The sequence below is a fragment of the Vanellus vanellus genome (assembly GCF_965231255.1).
Source record: "Vanellus vanellus genome assembly, chromosome: 15".
Lineage (NCBI taxonomy): Eukaryota > Metazoa > Chordata > Aves > Charadriiformes > Charadriidae > Vanellus > Vanellus vanellus.
In genome coordinates this window covers 12,382,464-12,392,914 of record NC_138920.1, presented here as the reverse complement: position 1 = coordinate 12,392,914, position 10,451 = coordinate 12,382,464, and positions in this window count along the sequence as shown.

The following is a 10,451-nucleotide window of genomic DNA, read 5'->3' as shown; positions in this document are numbered from 1 at the left end:
GTGTGAGCAGCCGCTGGCTGTCCCTGCTCCGTCCCAACAGCAAGCCCAGAATACACCTTTGGGGTCGGAATACAGCCGGAGACTGGGGCCCCTCCACCACTGAGTCATACCCCTTCTGTCTGCATGACTTCCACCACAAACTGCACATCAGCTGCTCCCCGGGCTGCCCGAGCTAATGACAACCCAGTTGGCATTCAGTCGCGGTCCTCTTACAGAGCTTCATTCTGCTCCAAATGATGGCAGAGATTCAAATCATCCAAACAGACTCCGGCTCCTCTGCAAGGCGGGCACGGCTCACGGAGTTCTCAAAAGCTACCACAAGTATCTCCGTTCTCGATGCTTACGCTGGTCAGGGGGGGAAAACAACGCAGACTTGTTTCCTCTTCAAACACGAGCCCCCACATCTCTCAAAAGAGGGATCCCAGATCCTCCTCTTTCCTCGTGGCAGCAACAGAAGTTCACTTACAGGCAGAACAGAAAAAGAAAGAAGACGGGGTGAACCCGCGCTTGGGGAGCAGCGCAGACCCCACAGCACTGCTGGCGCGGCCGGGGGGTGTGCATTTGTTTTGCCACACCCTGGAAAGCAGGACGGGAAACGAAATCTCCTGTCTCACGGCACAGCTATTATAAGCACAGCCTAATGAGCTGTTACCACAAACGCAGCGGGAAAGAGAAGAGAAAGCAAGTAAGGGTAACTTTATGTGACTTAATCATAACCTTTTTCTCATTTTCCCCCTCCTTCTTGGGATAAGCAGTCATCCTCCCCAAAACACCAGCAGATTAAATCCAGCCATCAGCTCAAACCTGAGGGAGCCCGGCAGAGCTCGTCTGCTGACACCGTCCTGTGTTTTTACTACAATGATAAGAGCACCCGAGAAGAGAACACTTCAGGAGCTCCTGCAGAGAGAGACACAGTCAAAGTACAAAGCTGCCTTGGGGAACGCTGGACCATGCTCAGCCCAAATCCCAGAGCAGACTGCAAGCAAAAAGGGGAACGCAGACCAGATATGTGCTATTGTGGGGCTGTATTTAGTTCTTTGTATTTATTAAGAAATAAAACTACACCGGTGAATCAAAGAGTAGATTTGGAGAAGTCAGCTGTAGTAGCGGTGTAGGACCATCCACGTTCTTAATGTATAGGATTTGTACTGTAAATCCAGAGAATCCTATTCTCATACACATCGGGAAGACTAATTTTATGGTAATTCAGCATTCTTAACAGAACTCACTGTTTTTTTACTTGCATGTTAATATATTCCTTGAGGTTTATGCAAAACTGATACACAAAGGCTCCTTCAGGTGGACATCAGCAGCATTATCCAAGACGTGAAACGGAGCAGCTGCAGATCACCGAACCAAAGCATCCTGCATTCCACCGAAAGTCTTAGAGAAGGCGGCACTGCAAGAGCAGCCAGAACCATGCAGAAACGGTCCCTGTCCAAAGGAAGAAAAACAAAGTATGGCAGAGGGAGTTGTAGCTCTGGGAGCAGAACAGGACAGAGAGATGAGGAAAGAGTAGCAAATTCATTGCAGGGAAAAGCTAGCCCTGTTCCGTGCCCTCTGCACAGCCGCAAAGTCGTTTCTGTTCTTGTCCCTCCCTTGGCAGGGAGGGGTGGCGTGACCGTCAGTGGAGCTCCGTGGTGCTGTCCTTGTGTACTTGTTTGAGCATTTCCCGTTCGTCCCCTGGTGTCTTCGGGAGGATTGTGTAGAGACATCGCAGGTCTGATCTGAAAGCCATTGAAGAACCTCCCTCGTGTCTTATGAAACAGATGGACTTTATTTTTAAAATGGAGCGGGGCTATTGCGGAGCTCTGACCTTTTTCAGCTTCTGCTGCTGCTTAGCCAAAACTTCGTCGCTGTAGGGCAGTGCCCTTGGGTTTCGCCATGGATACCCGCTTACTCGTTATTGCAACAACAGTAGATGAAACATCCCTCTTCGAAGCTCTGCAGTTAAATAAGTTAGCTGGAGAGCAAGGGACTTACTGTGGGAACGGTCTGGTTTGTTAGTTTTGCTAATGCTCAGTCTGGATGCTGGCCACCAGCGAGGCTGTGAACAGTAGCGTAGCTGGGAGACCTTGAGGGAAGCTGCATGCAGTGGCATTTGGTTTAGGTTATAGCAGGAAATTCTGCATCTGGGCCCTTTGTCTCAGATTTTCTGCTTTGATGCCCTGAACACAGCATGACCATCGCTTAACTCGGAGCTGCTGCTGCAACAAGAATTAAAAAAAAATAAAAACTCTTCCTCTTTGGGCCACTTTTAACAAAATATTTGAGTAGAGGATGTTCATAATCAGGATTGCTTTTTGAATAGGCGTTTGCTTCAGTAGGATTCTTCCGACAGGACTATTTTCTCTTCTGAAATATTTCAGAACTGGGGATGCTGAGCAAGCTCTATTTCCTACGCTGGTTACATAGAAATGGACCATCAGCTCTAGTGGTCACAGAATAATCTGTTTTAATGATAAAAGCAACCTGCAATAAAAGAACATAATAGGATGGCACATGGATATGGACATTGGTAACTCCGGCATTGAGAAAAGCAAGAAATGGGACACCTGACCGGACCACAAACACATTTTGAAGAGAGTAAGTGGTGAAAGGAAAAGTCATTAAAAGACTAGTTCTACTTCTCCAAACTTTCCTGCCCTCCCACTTGATATCCCTTCGCAAAATAAGAGTTGTGTGTCTGTGCCAAGACTAGGGACAAACCGAATCATGATAACGGCTAACAAGATCCCCTAAAAATAAAACAGACGCTAGGGAGAGAAACTGCAGAGCTCATAGCTGCTTGGAGGATCTTGCCACAGGAAGGCAGAGCTGCGATGCAAGCCTTGGATATAAGCCTGGATTAAAATACAGGCATAAGAGGAACAACGGCCAATGAAACCAAGAGGCTGTGCCATCACGTCATTGCTCATACACCTGCAACCACCAGCAAGAACGTCTCTATTCAGGAATGTTGTGCTTTGTTCTTTATTGATGGTATGTGTCCAGAGCTTGCTATTTCCTTCCCCACCTCCTCTGGTCCTGCACTTCCCAGGACCAATGGACAATGTTAAGAATCAAAGTCCACTGGATGGTAAACCGCTTTCAGTTGCTACTGCTGGGTGCTGCCACTGCCAGAGCTACCTTCGCTCCTGTCAACCAGGTGACACGTTGTGGCAGTAAGACTCCCTGCAGCTCACACAGCCGCCATCACCATTTCCCATGAATTTCTCAGAGATGAGGCTCAGCTGCAACACAGCAGCTTGGCATTTTTTCTTCCCTGTGCTCTTGTGCTGAGCATGCATGTCACAGCACGTCACAGGGGAAGAACAAACCACCCGCTTGGGACCATGAAGGACTGGGACAGCAAGGAGAGGTGCTTCAGTGGCCCAGTGGTGAACATGTGCTGCAGCACACCTTGAGTGGTCAAACCTACTTTTATTGGTGCTGGTATCAGCAAACTGGTACTGATTACTCTGCTGTTGGGGAGCTTCTCTTCCATGGTCTCCGAGGTGGTGTTTATCACAGGGAGCCTCCTGGCAGTTGTGTGTGTAAATGCCCCGGTCAGGCAGACTATACCCGGTGTTGGCAGGGCACGCTGGGAGCTGGGATGGCAACGCATGGAGGATGCGGCCGAGCTGGCTGGGGCTGCCTGCCGGGCATTGTCACAGCCTGGCAGCAGGAGCTGGGATGGCTTTCCGAGAGAGGAAAATACTGCCCTCGATTAGGATGGTGACTTGTTTTCTGGCATCGTTGCCATCTATACCGAACAGTTTTGTCATTATCGGTATTGTAATGCCTTGGCCTAGAGCAACGGTAACCCTTGCCTTTCCTGTGACCTTGGGGATGATTGCTCTTTGGCCTATTAGTGAATAAACTAATGCAAAGGGTTGTGATGTTCATATTGCAACTGAATTACGCAACAAAATCATAGAACCCTTCACTACCTGATTTCAGTTTCTTCTTCACTTTGTAGGAGAAGATAGGAAAGGGATGACAAAGGTTAGAAATAGAAAAGGAACAAGACAAAGCAAACAGCTCATGTCTGTTTCTGGATCAGAAGTTTCTATCCAGATTTTCTACCACAAGTCCTCCATTGAGAGCAAGTAATGATGAAGACGAGGTGTAAAATGGAGAGGCCCATTTTCCTGCTATTGACGGCATTAGGTGATGTCAGGAGAACATTAAATATGTAGGCCAAAATACTGCCCATTTCCTCAAGTTTACCTTTGGCGATGCCACGGAGGAAGACTTTCTTCAGGAACAGGCTCAGGTATCCCCAGATCTGACGGGCAGGGCTGGGGGAGAAGGCAGAGAAAGATAAAGAGACAAAACCAGTAGTCATCATCTGCTAAACACAACCTCCAATAAAGATATTGTTCTTTTCCTGAATCCCTGCACAGAAATTATGGCTTTTTTTAATGGAAACATTGTCCCAGCTCTCTCAGGCTGGGATTTAATTATTGAACAAAAGGGGTTTCCTCCCTGAAAAAGTTTTTTAGAAAAAAACATTCAATTTTAGTCACACTGCAAGGCTCACATCTCGAAATAGTTCAGGAAATGCTTTCACTATTTCAATTTTACGTTGTACCTTGGGAAAATATTAATTGTAACATCATACGTTTGTTAGCATTTTGAAAACCATACACTACATTTTAAAATGAGCAAGAAATAATTTCATGTTCTTCAAAGAATGGAAGCAGAAAATTTTGGGAATTTTGAAACAGTATTAATATTTTTTTTTCCTCAAAAATTTTTGTTGAACTGTTATGTTAAAACTAAGTGATATTTTCTGATTTACAAAAAAAAAGAAAGAAAAGAAAACGCCAGAAGGTTCCTAACGATCTCTGCCTGAGCTGCCAGGGCCACATCCCGTGACCTTTTCATGGGATTGCATGTGACACTGGTAGCACAAACTGAGCAGGCACTGTCCACCCGCTCCAACGAGGGAATGGTCAGGACACAGAAGAACATTAAACAAGATGTCTTAGCTCTGGGACGTACAACACAGTTGTATGGGCAAGAGAGACATTCTTCACAGCTAAAGAAAAGCGAATTCAGAGCTGGAACACATCGACAGCGCTGGGTCAGCCCTCAGGTGGGCCCTTTCTACCCAACTTCCCACAGGTGAGCACAGCCAGGTCTCACCCATCTGGATCACCTCCTTAATCTGATAGTGTCTTCTTCTGCAGGTTGCTGTATTATAGACCTCACTAATACAGACTGTTCCGTCTTGTCGCATCCAATGAGATGAATAATCCACCTACTCTGGTATCACCCTTCCGATTTCTGATACTTTTAGAAGATATTTAATGCCCACAATGAACTGGCCAAGTGCAGAATACATACACAATAAAAAAAAGATTGGCATGGTATATAATTAACCTTCTTCAAAGGTTTAGTTAGAAACTCTCAGAGCCTTCTAGTCACCATGTCTACTCTATTCAAACACAAGGCAGCAAAGATTTATTGCAGTGGCTCTGAACAGGGTATGAACACAACTGAACTGCCAAGACATCAGACCAACATATCAGCCCCGCATACAAAAGCTATATCCATGGAGCCTGGAAAGGTATTTAAAAAGAAAGACACCATTACCTGGACTGGAATCTGGGCAGAATGATTCCAGCTTCTACATGATCTCAAAAGGCCTAAAATGTGCCTTTTACAAAAAACTCAGTTATGGCACTGCTACCGACGGGCAGCACAGTCACAGACTGCAAAGGTCAAAGCTCACTCGGGTGATGCCACGCAACACCCACACCCGATGGGCTGGAGCATGGCAGTCATTGCTGACGAGGAACAGCCATCAATAGCTCAACAGGCAATTGACAGCAACACGATGTCCCCAACGTTGCAGCAGGACAATGACATCGGCTGAACATGACATCGGCTGAACATGACAACTGAAAGAAAGCCAGGCTATTTCCTGCTAAATCACCGGGACCAGTTACAACCTCATGCTGTAGTTAGTGGGTAAGTACCTAGAGACGTGCATAAGACAATAAAGAGGGTATGTATCACATGCATTCTCAGAAAGACAGAAAAAGGTCGATAGATCAGTTGGTCGATATTTTTGAAGCAAAGTCAAGCTTGTGAATGACGCCTATGGACTGGTACTAAATCCGGAAATCCATTCTGCTTCTTGGAGTATTGTTTTCCTTTTGCCAGCCTGCGGGTGCCAAGGCCAGTCCTACCTCAAAGGACATTTTCATCAGCCTACAAGAAGAAAAAACAACTCTTCTGTTTCCTTACCAGGACAGCTTTGACAGCACTGTCCACGAAGATAAGGAGGCTTAGCAGGAGCAAGATAGTAGAGCAAGTAGGTTCTCAGATGACTCCGTGATAGGAAAGTTACTACTGGGGAACTTTTCACTGGGCCAAGCCATGTTCAGAACAGTCTGGAGACGTCAGTCATCTTTTCTTTCATTTCCTGGCTGCTGCTGGCAGGACCACCAAAGAAAGGTGCTCAGATGATGAACTGGATGACCTCAGCCATTGTGAAAGACATAGGTCAGCATTACAGAATGACTCGAACTGCATCACACAGCCTATGGTTGAACAAAAGCGGGATGGGAGAAGGGTTCAATGAAAAAGGTTTTGCTAAGCTGTTCTCTTTTAATAGACATTTCCCATCTTTCTGTGTTTTTGTGAACAGCCAGTTCAGTCCAGTGACCGTGTTTCTGAAAGGCCACATACTAATGTTTGAAATCTGACAATGTTCAACGGATGTAAAGTCGTTCTTTACAAATATATAGGTTGTGTTCCATAAATCAAACATTAATGCATAAACAAGCAATTACTGTCTGCAACCCTGCCGCTTTAGACCACGAATGAATATTATGTAGAAAAAAGAGACCTCCAAGGAAAAGAGTCAGATGTCTGCAGAAAGCAATTACCTGTCAGTAAGTGATATCCATCCTTTTGAGTCCATAAGTCCCACTCTGCCTTACAGGGGGAGCATGGCAGACAGCTGTCCTTCCGAAGGAAAAAAAAAAAAAACAAACCACACAGTGTATTTTAACTTTGGTTTGAGTCATTTGAGAATAGTTTGAGCTGCTGCATTATGTCTGCACGTTACCGAGCGCAATAATCATGGTCTCTTTTAAACAAACTGTGCCTCCCTTTGCGGCAGGCGAGCTGTCGTGCAGGCTGGCAGAGGGGGAGGACTGAACCGTCTGACAGCGGCTCAGAAAAGGACATTTGAACTTACGCCTTTCTGGGAGATGGCACAACTGTCACTGAATACCACGGGAGGCTTTGAAGAAAATCCGACGCTTGAGTTTTGCTTCACAGTGTTCCCAGGAACTGAACATTATCATTCTCCTTATCTGGAACAAACCAAAGAATGCAGCGCTGCTGACGATTTGCATTTAAGAAACGCTAATGACAGAAAGCGTTCGGTATCAGACTACAAAGCATTTGTTAATACCCCATAAAGTCAGGGAGGAGAGACTTCACTGACCCGGGTTTTTACCAGGCCGTCTCCAGCATTTTTCTATTACTGCGACAAACTCATCGTTGGCTCTCAGCACATACGCACCTCACGTATAAAGCAGTTACCGCCTGCAAAAGATATACTGGACAGCAAAGGGTAAACTTTCCCTATTCACAGTTAAGAGCGTTACCTTAATCTTTTATCTAGGCCTGCTTTTCAGTGGCACTTGATACAGGAGCTATACGAAACACTTCCTTGAATACATAAAGCCAGAGATTGAGTTACACACGACTGAAGATCTATGCCGCGAGGAAGACAAAAGCTCCTATATTACCTGGCACATGCCCGATAAATTATTGAAGTGTCTCTTCAAACTGAATGTATTCACTGGATAATTAGCCAACAGAAGAAAACGGTCTCTCTTTACAAAGCTAACGTTGACAGGTATTGTATCTTTTATGCACTGTAACAAAAAGTATTTGCAGAACTGATGCGACACAGACATTCGGAATTGCTGTGTCCATGCCAAAGCGTTCCCGAGGCACACAGCCCCTCTGCCGTATCGCCTCGGTCTCCTGTTACCGTACAAGCAAGTCCTAAACAGCGCAAATTCCTTTTGCCTAACGTACCGCTGTCCCCATTTCAGAAGCAGGTACCCGGTGCAAATAACCACGGGGTTGCTTTGCATTTGCGGAACGAGTCTGATCAACCCAAAACAGTCGTCTGCAGCCCAACTCCCGCCCCGTGCTGTGGTGTCCCGGGGGACCAACCGACGCATCCCTGACACTTCTCAGTCATGACACTCGTAGTTGTGACATCCCGGTGTGCCGCTCCGGCGGCTGTATTCCCGTGCGCTTGTTTCCTGCTGGGGATTCTTGGGAACACAGGCTACTCCGGGTGTACACAGGACACACCTGCCAGCTGATGATGCCGCTCCCTTGGTTCTGACCTGGCGAGGGAAGAAGAGAAGCAGTTTCCACACATGAAATGGCTGTCCCGTTGCCGAGAGCAGCACAACGGCCTCTGCACTGCCTGAATATAAGCCTAAGCTTACCTGGAAATAAGAATAGATGTTTGACCATGAGCTGTAGGATGAAATATACAGTTTCACCAACTCCAACTCATGGCCAGAGGTGTGTGAAGACAACATTCTGTCAATGCAGATATTACTGGCTTGGGTTGTTTTTTTTTTAAACTATGCCTGTCGCTTAATACCAAGAGGACAGAGGGGTTCTTTTAGGGATCCTTGGCAGAATGATAACAGCACTAAATTGTAGTTACAGCAATAGTTACAGTTGAAGCTTTATTTTCTTAACAGGACATTACGATTTGTATAGCACAGCACAGATTTTACGATTAAAATGGCACAGGATGTCTACAAGCAGGATCAATGTGGTACAATCTATAAGTAGCATAATACAGAATTTATAATACAACCTTATCATTTCTAATCACCTGGGCCCTCTGCAGATCGGGTCAGATCTTAATACACGGTTTTCTGTATCAATAGATGATCATAATTTAGACTCAAAAAAATCATGTAAAAGGAGTCAAGTCACTCAATCCTCGGAGAAGGAGCCGAGGCTGGAGGCACCCCTGGTCACGGCTCTCACTGACCAGCAGCAGTTCAGGTCCAAGTTCCCCACTGAGGGCTTGTAACTGCTTGATTTTATAGACAGCGCTCCGGGGGCTGTTACGCTCCCCTGTTCCGTGCTGGGAACACCACCGCCACCAGGCTGGCCGGGTGCCTGGGGCCGTCAAGGCTGGCAAGGAAGGGAGTAACCGGCCTGGCACCCAGAAATCTTGAAGCCAGCATGGAGAGGAAGAAGAAATCTGTTTGGTTCGTCTACTTGCTTCACAGGACCTTCAGGGACTGATAACGTGGGAAACGAATACACGAGCGGCTCAGTCCCAGCGAATGGCTGCTTGCCTCACAAAACGGCGTTAGTCAGGCTAACCACATCACCGGGGCTCGGGAGCTGGGGCTAGCGGTCACACACGCCCCAGGGACAAAATGGCTACACAGGGTAAATAAGCAATTTTAAAATGTACTCAAATCTTGTAATTCAAGACTATTTCTCCCTTTCATTATCTTGTGCATTTCCCAGCTTTGAAAAGGAAAATAAAAAAAAAGACATCGCATTTCAAATTTTTGGAAATAAGTGCCCTTGTTTTTAAGTAGCTTATCACTGAGCTTACTTGTTTGTTTTCTAGTGAAGGATTTTTTTTTGGCTTTTTTCTCCCTTCAAGAAATCCAATTTAGAAAAAAAAAGTTGCTTAACAGTTTTAAACCTACAGAATCCTACAATAGCAGTATGAAAACTAGTCTAATTTATTAAGATTTGTCCTAGAAAGGGAAGTTAATTAGAACACTAGTAGCCAATAGTCCATGTCATATACTAACTTGCTCAGCTCCACCCTCGTCTAATCTAAACACTTAAATTAAATTTCTGGTCCCTAAAGCTCAGACAGACAGACAGATGTCCCTCTGAGCATCTCATTGTTTGTTCTAAGAAAGGTCTCGGTTTACATTTATGGATAGACATGTACGCTCCTGTAAAACTCAAATTAAAAAGTATTTCCATCTTGTATGTATCTCCTTCCATTCGCTGAGTATTTTGGGACAGCCCGATATTACAAATGACTGTATCTGTGTTACAGCAGAGGCTCTGCGCTCCAGGGATTACTCCAGCGCAGCCCAGCGCGCAGCAGCGCACGGCCGCTGCAGGGAAAGCTTTCTCTACGAAGCCATCAACGCTGCCACCTGCTGGCGTAACGGGAGACTTACAGCAACAGCTTCAAATTGCACAGGCAGAGCGTTTTGTGCGTACTGCAAGTGCTAGCGCAGAGAATTTTATAAAGGAATTGGTTTTTTATTCTGAATCTGTTCCATTCGTTATTTCGTGTCGCAGCACCAGATGATGATTCCCACCTGGCTGGTAAGCCGAGCAGCCCAGGGGAAACGGTATACGTAGCGAATCTCCATCCAAAACTTCTGAAAGAAGCGAAGTTAGTCGTAACGCCAGAC